General features: G+C 37.4%; 1 protein-coding gene across 3 annotated transcripts in view; it reads right to left on the reverse strand.

Annotated features, from left to right (window-relative positions):
- Window positions 1–20,397, reverse strand: part of LOC101894853 (uncharacterized) — a 185,760-nt gene that overhangs the window by 69,428 nt on the left and 95,935 nt on the right. For all 3 annotated transcript variants that reach the window (XM_059131015.1, XM_059131014.1, XM_059131013.1), the window contains one exon: window positions 19,064–19,114. The gene's annotated coding sequence lies outside the window, so the exon portion shown is untranslated. The remainder of the gene's footprint in view (window positions 1–19,063; window positions 19,115–20,397) is intronic.

Consider the following 20,397-nt stretch of genomic DNA (forward strand, 5'->3'; position numbering starts at 1 on the left):
GCACATAAATATCTCTCTTTCGCATAGAGGATTATACTATGAAAAGGATATATTTTTGAAAAACTTATTATTTTCAAAATTCCATTATTAATTTGTATACCCTGCAACACTAAGAGGTAAGGGTATCATGTCTTTGTGCACTTCTCTAAAGACGGCCAGATCGACCTCTCTATAGGCGACCAGAAGGACATCTCTATAGACGACCACAAGGACATCTCTATAAACGGCCAGAAGATCGTCTCTATAGACGGTCAGAAGAACGTCTCTATAGACGGCCAGAAGGACTTTTCCATAGATGTCCAGAAGAACGTCGGCCAGAAGGACGTCTCTATAGACGGCCAGAAGGATGTCTCTATAGACGTCCAGAAGGACCTCTTATAGACGGCCAGAAGAACGTCTCTATAGACGGCCAGAAGGACGTCTCTGTAGACGGCCAGAAGGACGTCTCTGTAGGCGGACAGAAGAACGTCTCTGTAGACGGCCAGAAGGACGTCTCTGTAGACAGTCAGAAACACGTCTCTGTAGACGGCCAGAAGGACGTCTCTGTAGACAGTCAGAAAGACGTCTCTATAGACGGCCAGAAAGACGTCTCTATAGACTATAGGCGACATTTGTAGGTAACGTGGAGAAGGAAGCGAGATAGACCCATAGCTACTTTTGAGGATCTTCATAGAATCACTTTTTGAGTCGATTTATTTATGTCAGTCCGCCTGTCCATGTATTCTCGTGAAAAAATTCAGGTCGCATTTATTATCGGATTGAGATTAAACATTCCAAACAATATTTGTTTGGCCCAAGGACGAACCCTATTGAAATTGGTGAGAATCGATTCAAATTTAGATATAGCTCCCATATATATCTTCAACCGATTTCGGCTTAACTGAGCACGAAATGGCCAATATCAGTCCAAATGACCTGAATTTTGGTATATCCCACCGAATTTAGTCTAGAAGCAATTACTTCAAATTTGGGGAAAACGGTTCAGCTTTATCTATAGATCCCATATATATGTTTCATCCGATTTGGTGTTTAAGTCCCTCACATACGTAATATGCACTCCACAAGAATGATATTTGGTACCAGATATAACATACAGCCCAGAAATACCTCTGCCAAATATTATCAAGATCGGTTCAGATTTGGATATAGCTCCCATATATATCTTCAATCGAGTTCGGGTTAATTGTGCACCAAATGGCCGATATCAGTCCAAATGCCCTGAAATTTGACACATCCGACCGAATTCAGTTTAGAAGCAAGTACATGTGATTAAAATCGGGTCAGATATAGCTCCCATGTATAGGATTAATACGATTTGGTGTTTCAGTCCCCCACATTGGTAAAATGCGCCCCACAAGAATGATGTTTGATATCAGATATCTTATAGAGCTCGGACATATCTTTGCCAAGTTTTATCGAGATCGGCTAAGATTTGGATATAGCTCCCAACGAGTATAGCCTTAATTCGATTTCAGGTTTACAGGGTGAAATGAAAAAAACTGCAACCAACTTCAGACTGCTGTCATTTCTAAGCCACTCGTCCGACAGCTGCTAAAATATTTCCAGTGACAGCTCATTATATTGTTTACTAGTGTACAAAAGTAATTTGGTGCGAATTTTCCAGAAAAAAAGTTATTCGTGATGGAACGTAAGCGTGATAGGGTGATTTCTTTATATTTGGCTGGAAAACCACAAGTGGCTATCGTTAGAGCACTCCGGCATTTAAATGTGAATAAATCTTTTGTGTCTCTACCATCGATCGTTACCGTGATACTGGTACTGGTAGCGTAGCCCGACGTCAAGGAAGTGGACGAAAGAAAACAGCAACATCAGCAGAAATGGTTCGAAAAGTAAAGAAGCGACTTCATCGAAACCCGCGTCGCAGTGGCCGAAAAATGGCTCGTGTCCTGAACATACTGAACATATTCCATTTGGAAAATATTGATAAATGAGCTCGGGGTAAAGACATTGAAATTCCAAAAAGTGCAAGAACTTACACCGCAACTGAAAGAAAATAGACTCAAAAGAGCTAAAGAGTGGCTTCGCTTGGCCGAAAGTGGTGAACTGCCGAATTTGGTTTTCTCCGCTCCGATGAGAAAACATTTGTTGTCCTGCAGTTTACTTGCCAAAGAGGTCAGCTGAAAATATGCACCTTCGATTGGCCACCAGGCAACAGAACTCAAGCGCCGGCCATGGTGATGGTGTGGGCCGCCATAACAGCCGATAGTCGCTCTCCGCTCGTATTAATCGACGGTGGCATCAGAATAAATGCCCAATATTATCGCGAAAATATTCTGGAGGGTGTATTAAAGCCTTAGACATGCAAACATTTTGGCCGCCGACCTTGGACATTCCAAAAGGACTAAGCACGCGCCACTCAAGAATGGTTACAAAATGAGGTTTCTCGCTTCATTTCCAGCGCACAATTGCCACCAAATCTCCGGATACATATGCGTTGGACTATTGTGTCTGGAGTATTTTGGAAAGCAAGATTGGCATTAAAAAATACCAAAGTGTCGATCACCTCAAGCAAGTGCTTCGCCGGGAATGGCCCAAAATACCACAGAGCAACATTCGGGCAGCGTGTGACGGTTTCATTGGCCATTTGGAGGCCATAATTCGTGCCAAAGGTGACCAATTCGAATAAATCTAAATTTATTCTAACATTTAATACTATTTCCGATTTTTTTGCTTTCATTCAATAAAATTTAAAAAAAGTAAAAATTATGGCGTTTGACATTGTTGCAGTTTTTTTATCTCACCCTGTATAGCCCCCATATAACGTATCTCCCGATATTCGGTATTCTGATGATTTCAGCAATATTATTCACCGGAATAGTTTCAATTTTGGTATTGGAAGATCTTAATGGGTACTACAACCTATGGCAAAAAATTTCGTATGCTGGTCCACGTCTTCGTATAGCCCTCATACAACGGTTCCTCCCGATATTGGTATTTTGATGATTTTAGAGACATTATTTACCGGAATTGTTTCCAATTTGGTATTTAAAGTTCGTAATGGATGCTACAGCCTATGACAGAAATTTGTTGCGCAGGACCTCGTCTTCGCATAGCCCCAATATAACGGTACCTCCCGATATTCGGCATTTTTATGATTTTAACGACAATATTTACCGGAATTGTTTCAAATTTTCTATTTGAAGTTCGTAATGGATACTACAGGCTTTGACAGAAAATTATCTGTGCAAGTCCACGTTTTGGTATAACTCCCATGGTGCCTCCCTATATTCCGTTGCCTAGCAGGTCCACGTCGTCGTATAGACCCTAATATAACGGCTACTTTCGGCATTTTTAAGATTTTAACAGAATTTTTAACGGATTTTATTTATTTATTTATTTTTTTTTTTTTTTTGAAAGTTCGGCCCGGCCAAACCTATAGATTTTTACTTGTTTTTGTTTATCAAATTCATGTTATGTTTAACATGAAAAATTTCTATAAAACAAAGATTGTGTAAAATTTAATAAAATTAGAAATTTCATAAAAATTGCAAAGAAAATTATCCAAATCACCAAGTGTTGAATTAAATCGGATGTCAATTTCGCTTTTTATGAGCTTCATGGATGTTCAAAATTTTGAGCCTTTGTGGAGAGTTCTCAGAAGCAGTAGACCGATATATCCCATCTTCATAACGGATCTCTTAAAAGTGGAAATAATGAGATGTGTGAAATATAAAGAGAACCTGATGCTTATTTCGGATTTCATAAACTTTTTGGTTATTCAAAAATGTGACCCTTTGTGGCGGAGGTACCAGAAGGAATGGTCCGATCTCTATCGTTTTTGTTTTAACACATCCTGTGTGGATAGAACTATTCAGATGTACCAAGTCTAAAAGTAATCCGATGTTAATTTCGCGTTTTATGAGCTTAATGGATATTTAAAATTTCGACCTTTTCTGGGGGAGGTACCAGAAGGACAGGAGCGATATTATCCATCTTAACACCAGACTTTGGGTTAATATGAATATTGGGATGTGTGAATTTGAAGACAATCGGACTCTTACTTCACATTTTATGAGATTTGTAATTATTCAAAATTTTGACCATTTGTGGGGGAGGTACTTGATGTAGTGGACCGATATTGTCCATTTTCACACCTGACCTAGCACTGACACAAATATTAGGATTTGCAAAGTTGGAGCAAAATAGGATTATCCTTTCTCTTTCTGTGCAAGAAATATATTTTTTTGCAAATTTAGACCTTTTGTGGGGGAGGTACCAGAAGGAGTGGACCGTTATTGCCCATCTCCGAATTAGATCTAAGTTTGACAAAAATATTACGATGTACCAAGTTTGGACCAAATCGGATACTCCCTTCGAGAGTTATCGTGCGCACCTGCCAGCCAGACAGACGGACGTACGGACATCGCTAGATCGACTCCAAATGTTCTGAAACGTTTAGACCGTATCAAATGATATATACCCTCTGTAGCCATATGGCTGAGGGTATAAAAAACTCCTTTGTTTGGTAAAGTATTTATTGACCTTAACGCCATAGCGGATAACTCAGAAGAGCATACTTTTCCAAAAATCTTAAAATAAGCTGATGTTAGGGTCTGGTTTTCTTCTAACCGGGCTAGGTTATGCACTGGCTCTAAATAATTTCATAAAAATTACATAATTCGTACAAGGCATATTTCTCGTGATCATAACATGTTTCTATAAACAGAATATGTTCTTATGCTTATCCACATTCATATTCATAGCTGTAGATTCGTGTTCTTCCATAGCAAATGGACAACAAAAAAACGGAGAATATATTTTTGTTGTTTTTGGCTTTCTTTAAACTTTAAAAATAGAAAGTAAGTAAGCATAACCAGCATATGACAAGAGAAGATTGAAAAAAAATCTGTCTGCCTGTGTATCCTACTGCCCTCCCATTGTCATATGCGTTATGCATTAAAATCATTTTTAACACGCTTTCCTTATTTTTTCCCTGGAAACATCCAAACAGAAAAAAAGAAAAAGTTACGAACAAATTGCGTTTCCATTGTTAATTCCAGTGAAATGTAAAATAAATACGAAACGAACATTTTGAAAGGAAAATGCGTGTTTTTCTAGCTCTCGCACTCACACACATTGATGCTGTCACAAACACAGCCAGAGATAAATAGGCCGATAAAGAGATACTTTTTTTTATGAAGAAGGGAATGTAATTCATTGCCGTGAGAGGAGAGAGTTCTTTTGATGGACAGATATAAACGCAATTTATGTTATTTACTTAGGTCTCACGGCTAACCACATAGGCACTTACATATGTATGTGCACACATACACGCATACAAATGTAGTATTTAAAGATTTCTATTTGTTCAAGTGGATGATGCTCTAACCCATTTTGTAGGCCAAATCTGATTTATTTCTATATATGTGCATATGTATGTGTATGTGTTTTCCTGTAGGTGTATTTCTTTTTCGGAACTGCCAGACTGACTAATGCAACATTTATTTGCAAAGCCTTGAGGAAGAAAATAAAATGAAATTTCACCATAAAAATAATAAATAAATAGAACTAAAATTAAATTTCATGAGGTGTTGTGCCATGACCTGTTTTTTTCCAAATAGCTGTTGCCTTTGGGGGGCAACGTGTAAGGACTTATTTGTGTGCGTTTGGCTGTAGGGATGAAACACGTGCGTTCGACTTTTTCTTAGCACATCCTATACCCTTTACTACAAAATGGAGCAAATCGAAATATTCGTCGGAAATACATACAGAGAGAGATAAAAAACTGCAACAAAGTCAAACGCCATTTATTGAATGAAAGCTAATAATTTTGGAAATAGCATCAAATTTTAGAATAAGTTTACATTTGTTCGAATTGGTCACCTTTGGCACAAATTATGGCTTTCAAATATCCAATGAAACCGTCACACGCCGCCCGAATGTTGCTCTACAGTATTTTGGCCCATTCCCGGCAAAGCGCTTGCTAGAGGTGATCGAAACTTTGGTATTTTTTAGTGCCAACCTTGCTTTCCGAAATACTCCAGACACAATGGTGCAACGGATTGGTATCCGGAAATTTTGGTGGTCATTGTGCGCTGGAAATGAAGCGCGGAACCATTCTTGGGTGGCGCGTGATGGGTGCAAAGGTGCTGAGCCCTGTTGGAATGTCCAAGGGTCTGCGGCCAAAATGTTTGCGTGCTCAAGGCTTTAATACATCCTCCAGAATATTTTCGCGATAATATTCGGCATTTATTCTGATGCCACGGTCGATTAATACGAGCAGAGAGCGACCATCGGCTGTTATGGCGGCCGGCGCCACACCGTCATCATGGCCGGCGCTTGAGTTCTGATGGCCTACCAAAGGTGCACATTTTCAGCTGACCTCTTTGGCAAGTAAACACGATCATTTTGTTTTCTGGACAACGAACAAACTGCTGGACAACGAATGTTTTCTCATCGGAGAAAACCAAATTCGGCAGTTCACCACTTTCGGCCATGCGAAGCAACTCTTTAGCTCTTTTGAGTCTATTTTCTTTCTGTTGCGGTGTAAGTTCTTGCACTTTTTGGAATTTCTATGGCTTTATCCCGCGCTTACTTTTCAATATTTGCCGAATGGGATATTGCGATAAGTTCAGCTCACGAGCCATTTTTCGGCCACTGCGACGCGGGTTTCGAATTGAAATAGACGACTAAAAATTTGCACGCATGTTCATTTTGCCAGTAGGCAGGTTGAGTTCGTAAAAGGGCCATGTAGGTCCACGTTTTCATATAGTCTCCATACAACGGTACCTCTCGATATTCGGTATTTTGATGATTTTAGCGACATTATTCAAAGGAAACGTTTCAAATTTGGTATTTGAAGTTCGTAATGGATACTACAGCCTATGGCAGAAAATTGACTGTGCAGGTTCACGTCTTTGTATAGCCCACATATAATGGTACCTCCCGATATTCGGTATTTGGATGATTTTAGCGACATTATTCACCGGAGTAGTTTCAAATTACGTATTTAGAGTTCGTAATGGGAACTACAGTCTGTGACAGAAAATTGCCTATGCAGGTCCAGGTCTTCGTATAGCCCCCATATATTAGTACCTCCCTGTATTCGGTATTTTGACGATTCTAGGTATAATACTGACCGAAGTTGTTTGAGATGTCGTATTTGAAGTTCGTAATGGATGCAATAGCCTGTGACAGAAAATTTTCCACGTCTTCGCATAGCTCCGATATATACCTCCCTATATACGGTATTTTGATGATTTTAACTAAATTTAATTTTGGTAATGGCTTATGACAAACAAAGCCTATGCAGGTTCACGTCATATAGACCTAAATATAGCGGCTATATTCGGTATTTTTAAGATTTTAACCGAATTTTAAACGAATTAAATTTTTTAAAATTTCCAAATGCATTACAAATGGTGGAGGGTATTCAAAGTTCGGCCGAACTTACTGCTTTTTTACTTGTTTCTTCTGATGCCTCCCCAACAACGGATCAATATATTGAATAAACAAACATTAGGCAACTTGAAACAATCTAATACTACACAGGATCTACTGTGGAGATATAATATATCGGTCCTCTCTTTCTGGTACCTCCCCCACAAAGGGTCACATTTTTGAATAATTATAACTTTTCGACTAACTATTTTCTTAAAATCTTGTATATTACGAGATCTGAATATGAACAACAAGTGATCTGATCTGAATATGAAATTTAAGGGCCCACTCCCGTTGGTACCTTCCCCACTTTTTAACATTATGAATAATTATAACCCTTAATCGGCCGTCGTTCCACAGGAGCTCGATGTTCCACAGGAACTTCGGTTCGCTGTTCCACAAGAGTTTCGGCTCGCTGTTCCACAGGAGTTTCGGCTCGCTGTTCCACAGAAGTTTCGTCTCGCTGTTCCACAGGAACTTCGGTTCGCTGTTCCACAGGAGCTTCGGCACGCTGTTCCACAGGAACTTCGGTTCGCTGTTCCACAGGAGTTTCGGCTCGCTGTTCCGTATTATAGTCAAACGTTGGTAGTGGAGTAGACGTAGTTAGAGAATCGTAGCTAGGCTATTCACCTCGCCCCTGTAGCCGACCCGAATAAAAAGAACCCGAGCTCCCGAACGAGCCACGACCCATCTACACAGCGTAACGCACCGGTTGCCGAATCTACCCTCAACGAGCTGCCCAACCAGTTGCCGAACGCATCGTCTACAGAATCTACCCTCGACGAGCTACCCAACCAGTACGAATGTCAATCCGCTCACGAAGACCTGGACAGCTGCTCCCGATTACCTTCTATTCGTCAACAACCCTCATCACCCGAACACCAACATCGTAATTCCTGATCGTCGACAACCGACGAACACAAGTTCCCGATTACCTTCAAATCGTCAACGTAAGCGTCACCCGAACGCAACACCGTAATTCCCGATCTTCCCCACAATCAACCTCCTACGGTCATCCCCGAGTATCCGATCGCCTTCAAGTCGTCGACTAATCACACCTCACATCAACCACCCGAGTATTCATTGTGTGCACCCGACGTCATCGTTCTCGATTGTCCACGAGTCGTACACCCTCCTGCATACGATACGAGTTAGCATTGAATCCCCGATCATCAACTAAGCACCAGTACCTTGAAATCACGAACATCCCCGAAGTCCATTTGCCATCCTATATTCCATATTTATCTTATCGTATTTCAACCCGAGTAGATTGTAATTTGGAACTAAAGATCAATAAAACATCCGATTTTTACCCCCAGGAAAGGGGGAAATCTACTCTTATTATTTCATAAGGTTTAGTGGGTCCTTATGGAGACCCTGGATACAGCTGAGCTTACCTCAGCCGACGAGAAAACCACGTTACAACATGTCAAATTATATTCGAATAAACGGATAAAGGCAGAGGGTATCAATCTGTAGGCAAAATCGACTGATATTCTTTAACTTGTTTTGTATCGATTTTTATAAATGAAATACGAAATTGGAAAATAATTTTCGGTTTTTATCTCATTTAAGGCGAATAAAGACCTCAGTAACATCATAAATCTATAGGATTTCTATTGTCTATTGATCAGTCTAGCATTGAAATTAATTATCATCGGATCAAGGCTGTCATAAGAAACCCTGCTATTTATTTTTTAACAGACCACATGAATTTCTAATCATTTTCATTTCATTTTTTTTTTTCTATTTCCACAGAAGCTCATCAACGAACTCCCTCGCATACATATTTGATTGTCATACCCTGCCAGGACTTGTTCCTTTTTTTTATTAGTTGTCAGTTTTGAAAGAAGACAGAAAGAAACGCAAAAAAAAACGCACTCAGCATCTATCGCTGTCAATCCTTTTTCACTTGTCAAAAGTTTTTCAAAGTTTTTTTTTCTCTTCGTTGTCTTCTTCATCATGTTCTTTTCTTTGTCTTCTGTTTTTATGGACTATCATTCTTCTATGTCATCTTTAAAAGTTTTATCTGCCCGCCTGCTACCATGTCCTCGGTCTTTGTGTGTGTGTGTGTGTGTGCGGATGATTTGAAGTTCCAGCTAAATTATGTTAGTAGGTATTTTGAGAGTGATGGGTTGTCTTGGGGTATGGTTGCTTTTCTTCAGTGTCACTTGACATGTTTACTTTGTGATATATGGCGCAGATAAAGAACAGGTATGCCGGGGAGGATGTGAAAACTATCACAAAGTTGTGATGAGCTATTGAATTTAATAAAGACCTCAAGATTTTCTTTTTAATACAAAATGTGTTTTTCTTAAAAATTTATATTCGAGGAAAGCATACAACTATCGAGAGATCAACAAAAAAACATGGACGTTTTTCCGTAAATAGAAGACACACGAAAAGTTTTCTCTCTACAAAAAATCGAAAAACGGGATATAATTACAAAACAACCCATACAAGGACTTCGAAAGTAGAGCTTAAAATATGAGGCACAGGTATCGGCGTTTTGAAAGTTGACATCGGAAGGTAAACAAAAAAGGGCGAGGAAATTACATCCATTTGGAAAATATTCGAGTTAAGATTCCATGGAAGCCATAAATTTAAGGTATATAGTGTCCTCCGGAATTATAATGGCAAAAATTCAGGGAATATTTTTTTAAAACAAATTAACCCTCATTGGAAACATAAAGGCGTCTTTTAAGTCTTTTTTTTCTAAAATGTTCAAAGTTCCCCATTAAAAACGGGATCGTATCAGATCGAAATATTTTTTAAAATTGTCCGCTTTAAAATTTATATTAAAGATCTCAAAATACTCGAAAATTTACCTAAAAGTCGGACATCGTTAAAAAATATTTTAGGATTAATGTGGCACTCCATTTGAGTTTATGCAAAATAGTTCCATAAAACATCCCTTTAGGGGGATGGCAGATTTAGATTAGAGTAATATTTCCTATTTTACTTATTTCCCGATGTGAACTTTTAAACCGCAGACATACGTGTCTCATATTTTTAACTGTCTCTTATAATCTTTTCGGGTTGTTCTGTTACTTTGAAGACATTTGATTTTTATCGCACAGTATAATCGGCCTCTTCTCTATGGAAGGTGTTTTTGGATATAGATGATCTTGAAAGGGGGTGTAAGAAGATTCGCTGGTTTTTTTTTTTTTTAAAGTCTATTTAAATCTCATCAAATCGAATGAAGGTGCACAACGGTATTCTATCCCTAGAAAAACTAAAGGGAGTGTTTTAGGGTACCGATATTTTTAATATAAGACACATAGATGTGCTCCTATCTCAGACAACTGATAAAATGTATTTTATCAGTAGAAGATCCATGGACGATTTCCTGTCGATGGAAGGTCCATGGGGGTCTATATTTAACAAAAACTAACAATAGGAGTTTTTTTTCTAAAAAAGACCCATGGAAGAACCTCCGCTATGTAGGATCTATAAAAAAATCTAGCCAAAGAAAGGTCATACAGCATGATTTTTTTATAGAAGACCTGTGGAGGGCCTGCTATCCATGGAGGATTTTATGTCTTTAGAAGGCCAATGATGGTCTTCAAAAGGATTTTCTGTGTATAAAAGTCCCATGTATAGTGATATTTCTACATAGGGGACATGGATGAAGTTCTGTAGAAGTTCGTCTATCTATAGGAGGATAAATCAATGGAGGAATCTTCTGTTTGAAGAAGACCATTTCAGAGGGATCTTCTGAAGCCTTCTCTGTCTATAAAAGTCTATAGAAGAAAGAACGCTTATGGAAGACCCATTGAGGAACTTTTGTTCATAGAATACCGTTCATCTGTAGAAGGCTTCTGTTTATCGAAGTCTTATATAGAATTTTCTGTTTATAGAATACTCAAGAAGGGTCTTCCACCCATAGAAGATCATAAATGGTCTTCAGGCCTATTTGTATAAAAAAACACATGAAAGATCTTCTGTTTATAAAAGAGCTATGGGCTAATGGATGTAGAAGACCCATGAATAGTCAGCTGTGTATAGAACACCCATGGACGAATTTTTGTGTATACAGGGTGAGATAAAAAACTGCAACAAAGTCAAACGCCATAATTTTTAAATTTTTTTTTAAATTTTTTTTTATTGATTGACAGCAAAAAATCGGAAATAGCATCAAATTTTACTATATGTGGAAGGCCAATAGCCGCTCTTTTGTCTATACCAATAAAAAATAGTCTGTCTATAAAAATACTCAGGGACGTTCATGTTTCCTTTGGAGACTATACAGACCCTCTCTCTAAGAAAAAGCTAAAGAAATTCTGTTTATAGAAGACCCAATAGAAAATTCTCTGTCTACAGAATATCCATGAAAGCTCTTCTATTCTCAAAAGATCTATTGCAGGTCTTTAATCTATAGAAGGCCTAGCTTTAGAAAAGCCATGAACGGTCTTCTCCCTATATAAATCCACAGAAATTATTCTGTCTGTGAAATGCCTTGTGTTGGCCTTCTGTCCATGGAAAAACTATGGAAGAAATCTATGAAACACCCCTGGGTGGTTTTCAATTTATTGAAAAATGCTGTTTTGTCTAGAGAATATCCTTGGAAGTTTTTCTATAAGATACTCATTGATTGTCAGAAGTTTACTGAAGGTTTTAAGGGTTATTTAGTCAGTCTAATCTACTATGACCTGATGCAGTGCCTATTCAATTTATGTGCTTTTTCTTTGACATATGTTTCTCTGTATAGAGTTTCTCAGGGCGTATGAAATAAGAACTCATACGCCAACTTGGATACTAATTCAGGAGAAGTTAATATCACCTTACAATGTCATCCGAACGACTTTTAAATCACTCAAACCCAAGGTCATCCCTATGGAGAATTAAAGGTATTTTCTTTACAGAAGAAGATCTTAGATTCATAAAATAAATTTTTCATTTAATTTTTGAATATGGGTTTTTGAATGTTTTGTGATTTTCAGGGTTAATACCCGTGTTCCATGAACGGTCTTTTACCTAGATAGAAAATCTACAGAAATTATTCTATCTGTGAAATACCTTGTGTTGGCCTTCTGTCCATGGAAAAACTATGAAAGATCATCATACCATGAAATATCCATAAATGGTTTTCAATTTATTTAATATCCTTAGAAGTTTTTCTATAAGACACCCATTGATGGTCAGCTGTCTACTGAAGGTTTTAAGAGATTTTTGGTCAGACTTATCTAATAAGACCCGAAATAGTGTCTATTCAATTTATATGCCTCTTCATTGGAATATAGTTCCTTATATAGCGTTTCTCAGGGCGTATGACGTAACTCATACGCCAACTTGGATATTAATTCAGGAAAAGTGCATAAAATAGGTATTTAATCTACAGCGTCATCCGAACTACTTTTAAATCACTCTAACCCAAGGTCCTTCCCAGGGAGAAGACCTTCTATCCTCGAGTTGTCCATGGAATGTATTCTTTTTACAGAAGAAGGTATATTATATGACCTAATTTAAAATACCTATATAGTAGAGAAGGAGGTCTTATATTCATAGAATAATTTGTTCATTTCATTTTTGAATATGGATTTTTAATGCTTAAAAGCTTCCCGGTTGTCGTGATTTTCAGGGTAAATACCTACTTTCTCTATATTGCTTTGGAATCAAATATCCAAGGTGGCGTATGAGTTATTTCATATGCCCTGATATACCCTCCACAAAGATACCTCAACAATTTATTTGCCTTTTTTGTGGTTTGTGTTTAAAAATCGACCTCTCTGCACAAATTCAGGATTTACGAAACAGAGAAATGAAAATCAAATATTATGTGAAAGTAATTATTTATCCAAAGCTATGAAATGTTCTCTGCTGCTCTTCTTCGAGTATTTATTAATATTCTCCCTCAGATAAGTACCCAAATATACTTTTAGTAATCCCACTAGAAAAATTAATTGTCAGCAAAACAAACAAAGAACAGAACAGAACAGAACAGTAGTTGAGATTGTTTCAATACAATTTTCAACATTTTGTTCAGGCAAACGGTTGGCAACATGGGCGTAGCTTGAATGGGGGAATATTTTATAGAGAGAAAAATCGAAAAATTTTAATGAAATCAAAAGAAATGTTCCTGTGCCCCCATACGCCTATGGTACCCTCCGAGAGAAAAAAACTTACAAAACAAATTGCAAAGAAGAAGAGGACGAAAAAAACAGCACACAAAACGTGTGCAGAACTGACAAAAATGGTGTGTTGACTTAAAGCTTTTGTATCTGTCTAGCTGCCTGTCAGTTGGTGTTTCTTTTACCCCTTTACCCGCCATGCCCTTTAGTGCCTTCTTTAGCCATGCTGAGCATTCACATGGAAACACGATAAAGAAAAAAAAACAACCGGAAAAGTACCCCGAACATAACATTTGCCCCAGATAAAGGAAATGGAGGTAAAGTGCAATAGAACAAGAATCAGGGGATTTTGTTGGCATTCTCGTTGTTGTTGTTATTATTCTAACTGTTGACATCCATGCATGCCTGAGTATGTATTTGCTGATGAGTGTGTGTTTGTGTGTGTTTTCATTCTACTCTTGTTAGCAATCATTTGCACACAGTTTAAACCGGAAACTTAAAAGCTAAGCTCCACTGCCTCTTTGCAAAAAGATATTGTCTTCTGTCGCAGCGCATCGAAACAACAACAGCGACCAATGCCAAAAGCCGGATAACAATAAAATCCATTTTCAGTTTGAAGTTTCTTTTGGCATCATTGAGTCGTTCCATGGGTGGAATAATGTTCGTTTCGATGTCGCTTGGAAATGCTTTCGTGTTAATCATTTAATGATGCTGATCACACACAATGACAAGGCATCCTGGGAAAAATTAATTAATTTTTTTCTTCTTCTTCATACTCAAGGTCATTCCTGGAATGTGGTTGCAGAAAACTGGACATAGTGGGGGAGGGAATTGAAAACGAAAATTTGATTTAAAAGGCTGAAGATCACAGGGAAGTTTGAGGCCAACACTTGGCTTGGTGTAGCGCAATACTGCAACAAATCTGAGACCAATAAGCCCGAAAAATGTTATCAATACGAAATTTTCGTGAAGACAGTATACAGGGTGAGATAAAAAACTTGCAATCAATTTTAGACTGCTGTAATTTTTAAGCCACTCGTCCGACAGCTGTTAAAATTATTCCAGTGACAGCTCATTATATTGTTTACAAGCGTACAAAAGCATTTTGCTGAGAATTTTCGAGAAAAGAAGTTATTCGTGATGGAATTCAAGCGTGATAGGATGATTTCTTTATATTTGGCTGGAAAACCGCAAGTGGCTATCGTTAGATCACTCCTGCATTTAAATGTGGATAAATCTTTTGTGTCTCGTACCATCGCTCGTGGCCGTGATACTGGTAGCGTAGCCCGACGTCAAGGAAGTGGACGGAAGAAAACAGCAAGATCTTCAGAATTGGTTTGAAAAGTAAAGATGCGACTTGATCGAAAACCGCTTCGCAGTGGCCGAAAAATGGCTCGTAAGCTAAACATATCGCAATATTCCATTCGGCAAATATTGAAAAATGAGCTCGGGGTAAAGCCATTGAAATTCCAAAAAGGCCAAGAACTTACATCGCAACTGAAAGAAAATAGACTCGAAAAGAGCTAAAGAGTTGCTTCGCTTGGCCGAAAGTGATGAACTGCCCAACATCGCACTCAGCACTCGCCACCCAAGAATGGTTACACAATGAGGTTCCTCGCCTTATTCCAGAGCAAAATTGCCACCAAAAACCTCCGGATATCAATCCGTTGGACTATTGTGTCTAGAGTATTTTGGAAAGCAAGGTTGGTACTAAAAAATACCAAAGTGTCGATCACCTCAAACAAGCGCTTCGCCGGGAATGGGCCATAATACCGCAGAGCAACAAAGGCCAAAATACCTCAACAAAATGAGGTTGCTCGCTCCGTTTCCAGCGCACAATGGCCACCAAAATCTCCGGATACCAATCCGTTGGACTATTGTGTCTGGAGTATTTTGGAAAGCAAGGTTGGCACTGAAAAGTACCAAAGTGTCGATCACCTCAAGCAAGCACTTCGCCCGGAATGGACCAAAATACCGTAGAGCAACATATGTGCAGCGTGTGACGGTTTCATTGCACGTTTGAAGGCCATAATTCGTGCCAAAGGTAACCAATTCGAACAAATCTAAACTTATTCTAAAATTTGATGCTATTTCCGACATTTTTCTCTTTCATTCATTGAAATTAAAAAAAAAAAAATAAAAATTATGGCTTTTGACTTTGTTGCATTTTTTTTTATTTCACCCTGTATATTCATGCTTTCCTCTCGGGTTGTTTTAAAACAATCGTAGATGACCTTTCAAAAGTTCTCATAGATAAAACAACTACCGTAGATTTTGACTGTAATTTTAATATGGAAGATAGAATACCCTTCCATGGGTATCTCATAGAATGAAGGCCTGGTATTTTATATAAGATTTCTTACAAATCCATAAGTCTTCTATAAAGTAGACCAAAAGCAAGTTTTATCTGAGCCTTTCATAGATAGAAGACATTAGACATACGACACTCCATAGGTATTCTATAAACAGAAGTCTATGGGGCTTTCATAAGTCTTTAATAGTATCCTATTAGGTAAGGTGCTGTTTAGAGCTTTATATAAATTTTTGATAGCTCCTTGTGTATAGTTTATCAGGGCGTATGAAATAACTCATACGTCGACATGGACACTAGACAGAAGCAATTCAAAAGTAAGAAATGTACCCTACAACGTTCCCCCACGAGAGATTTTTAAGGCAATCAAAAGTCACGGGTCTTCCCTATGGAGAACAACTTCTAGTCCCATACAGCACTGAAAGAGCTTTTATTTTATTTCTAAGAGAAAAGTTTTTATTTGGTCTTTCAGCATAAGCTTTAAATCTGACCGGATGACGTATTGATTTTCAGAGTCCATGTTAGAACATTGAAAATAGATATTCTGAAGTGTTCTACAGACAGACAACATTCCATGGGCCTTTTATGAGTAGAAATAGGCATTCGATAGACCTTCCATAAGTCTAGGGTGCATTTTACACCTTAGGATACTTTTTTTAAAGTAGAACTTTCCTAAGTATTCTATAGTCAAAACAACTTACAGACATCTTCCATAAATATGAAAACTTGTATGGGCCCACTCTAAACCGAACTTCTTTCATAGGCCTTGCGTGGACAGAGGACTCTTTACAGGTGTTAAATACGCATGCTACCTTCCAAGTAATTTCTATATGCAATTAACCTTCCAAAAATCTTCTCTGAACAGTATTAAAAATATTTCGGATTGAAGAACGATATAGGGCCTACTTTTAATGGAAGTCTAAGCATAGGATTTGTTTCTGTAAAAATCCCATGGAAGCTTCACTATTGTATAAGATTTACAAAAGATTGATCTACAGAAGAAAATATAGCCCAGCTTCTATAGTATCAATAGCAGAACCACAGAAGGTTTTCAACGTAGCGAAGAGCAATGAAGTGTTATTTGTACAGAAGAATAATTGAGGTCTCTATATTTTATAAGTCCATTGGGGGTCTTCCGTCTGTAGAAGTTCGTGTGTCTATTAAAGACCTTTGTATGATTTTCTATTTACATAAGAGCTATGGAAGGTCGTCTGTCTATCGTGGACCCATTTGTCTGTAGAAGAGGAATGAGGGGTTTATGTCTATGATAAAAATGAAGAAGACCCTGTTCTACTATCTGTTCTATCTGTCTACTGAAGATCCGTGGATGATATTCTGTCTACAAGAGATCCATGGCTGGTCTCCGGTATTCAGAGGATCCATGGAGGGTAATCTGTCTTCATAAGATCAATGGTGATTTCTATATACCTTACATAGACGACCTCCTGTAGGATTTCTATAAACAAAATAGTCTCCATGGGCTTATATAAATAAAAGGACTTCTGACGCTATTCTATAGACAAGCTACCTTTCATAAGTCTTCTTTATTTAGAATCACCTTCCAATCGTCTTCCCTAAAAAAGGATGATTTTCCATGATTCTTCTGTAGACAAAACCAGCAAAGAAAGGTCAAAAGTCGGTCGTAGCCGACTTTATGATACCCTTCACCAATATGGATATTTAGTAGAGCTACCCGTAACAAATAAACGTTTGTATTGAGAATTTATTACTTCGAGAAGGAATTATAAAGGAATAAATATATATCGGAGCAATAGATGTTTGGGAACCGAGTCTCAACAAATGTTATATTTGCTTCCAGGATAAATTCAGTTGAATGTTCAAAAATCTACTCAATTTGAGCTGGTATTATATATTTGCTGCACAATAACCGTCAAATCGGATAAAGATATGTATGAAAGCTATATCCAAATCTGAACCGATCTCGATGAAATTTGCCAGGGGTATCTCTGTAGTATCTGGACCAACTATAATTGTTTGCGGTGTGCATATTACGAATGTGAGGAATTTAAACACCAAATCGGATGAAACATGTATATAAGAACTATAGCTATATCTGAACCAATTTGCACCAAAATGCTGGACTGACCTGGTCGTGTGAGTTAAAATATATTGCAATCGGATTGGTATTACGCAATACTTATAAAATCGGCAGACACTATATGTGGGAACTGTATTAACATTTGATTCGATTATCATCAATTCCTATAGGTTTCGTCCATTGGCCCAAGGAAATGATTTGTGGGAAATTTTATCTCAAGCAGATTATAAATGCGACCTGTACTTTGTTTACAAAAATACATGGACAGACAGACGGACAGAATGTGATACTAAGAAGATCATCAAAAAGAATTATGGGTCTATTTAGTTTCCTCCTGCATGCTACAAACAAGGACATAATACCCTGTACCACAGTGTGGCCTAGGGTATAAAAATCTGCCCCTGGAAGGTAATTCCCTCCGATATAAGCCCTGCTATTGATCTTCCTTACACAGATTTTTTTTCATGTGCCCAAATCCTTGGTCGCATCCATCCTAGAAATTCTGATCACAAAGCAAAGGAACACTAGCAAGGATCACTTACTTATTAAAGGAGAATAAATATATAAACAGGAATAATAATAGATGCCACCGGCGGCGTTATCGCTGAGTCCTATATTGAAATGCTAGGGTCTGCATTTTTTATACGCTCCACAAAGTGTATATATCTTTTATGCGACCAAAATATGGCGGTTCATACCTAGGTCACTTTTGACCAATGACATACCTAGGGTAAGAGTCCTGGGCCTCATATATTTAGATTTCTGCATAAGGCCCAGTTTAAAAAAAATACTTGTCAGGACATTCGAAGTCGATCTAGGCATGTCTGTCTATCTAGTCCGCTGGTGCGCACGATAACTCTGGAGTTCGATTTGCTTTAAATATGGTATGTTGTGAAATGTTTGCCAACCCTTTTTAAGCGTTTGTAGAAGCGATTCTTAATGTAAAATGGACCTGCCGTAGGTTGTGACTTGAATAGGAGCTTTCCTTGATACATGCCGTAAAAGAGGGACTGGCTACCTAATTTGTAGTGGTTCAAAGTATAAATTCACATTTTGAGGCATCGTTTCACAATATTGAATAACTGGTGTAGTTCTGATATAAGAACCTAGCACTTATTAACTTATGATCTATTGCATTCAAGTTCTAATAATTTAGGCTTGAACAATTCTCCTATCAAGAAATTTAATAATACAAACATATGAAATGGATATGGTACTTACATTAAAAATTCAAACCTTGAATTTAGTATATTTTGTTGCTGTTGTTGTTACCTGAAAAAGCAAAAAAAAAAAATTAAAATTAATCAAATATTGCAATTTTTCCGAAAACCGGAATTTGAGAAAACCTTACAAAAAAAAATAATTTATATGATTATTAGCAGAAAATCTTGAAAATGTATTATTAAAAATTTTGAAACATTGTAGGTAGGACCTGATAGTGACTCATGTACCAATTTTAGTTATAAAATTGATAGGTTCTGAAGCACTAAAGATCTATTAATTAATCACATCAAACTACATTTTTAATAAAAATTAGGAATTTTTAAATATCTTGTCATATAAATATTAAATATATGATAGATAATTTTCCAATTCAAATTTTGTATTTGAAAAAATTTTATATTGAAAATATTCTAAATTTTCATTAAAAATTTTGTTTGGTTTAATTAACTCAAGTTCACCAAAGCAAGATATCTACCGCACTGCTGTAATTCATCATTTCATCCCCTCTGTTCCTTTCCCAATTGAAACTTTCTCCATTATAAAATCCCCTCCTTCACCTGTCCTCCTCTACCCACTTTTAAAAACAAATAATAATCGAATCCAATTTGAAAATAAAAATTGCCATTTTTCCAATTCAATAGTTCCAGAAAAAAACCTAAAAAACCTCTCCGAAACGATTTCACAAAACCCATTGGAAAATGTAATAATTGCTGCAGACTTAAGAGGTTATCTGTGCTCAGTTCTTCCTCTTTGCAAGCCAGCTATTCATAACATGTTAGCACACTCACACAAACACACACACACACATCATTTGCAATAGTATTATGGACAAACATTTTGAACTGAACCAGACCAGACCACATAGGTTTTTATTTTTTCCCCTTTTTTTTGGGGTGTAAAGTTTGATGATTGTTGTCGAGAACCACAGAATTTCAAATTTCCTAGTTGAACACCAACAAAAGAAAAAAATCAGAAGAGGTACAACAACTGACAAGCTTCTCGAACTCAAGGATGCAATAGCAATTAAAAAAAAAAAGTACGGCCCTAACCAACCAGCCATAACATCAATGACACACAGTGGGAGAAGTGAAGGAAAAAAGCTTGAATTTTCAAAAGAAAATTTGCATATGAACTATAGGGATTTAAGAAAGATTCGGACAAAAGATATAATCTTTTAGGTTTCCCAAAACTAGATAACATTCTTCACAGGGTCAGCAGAAAATCTTCTCTCTATAGAATACCTCTCGAAGACTTTTTTCTATAGAAAGTCTTCTATCTTTAGGAGACCTTTAGAAAATCCTCCAACTATAGAAGACGTATGGGTTATCTTT

Source organism: Musca domestica, unplaced genomic scaffold, assembly GCF_030504385.1.
Source record: "Musca domestica strain aabys unplaced genomic scaffold, Musca_domestica.polishedcontigs.V.1.1 8, whole genome shotgun sequence".
Taxonomy (NCBI): domain Eukaryota; kingdom Metazoa; phylum Arthropoda; class Insecta; order Diptera; family Muscidae; genus Musca; species Musca domestica.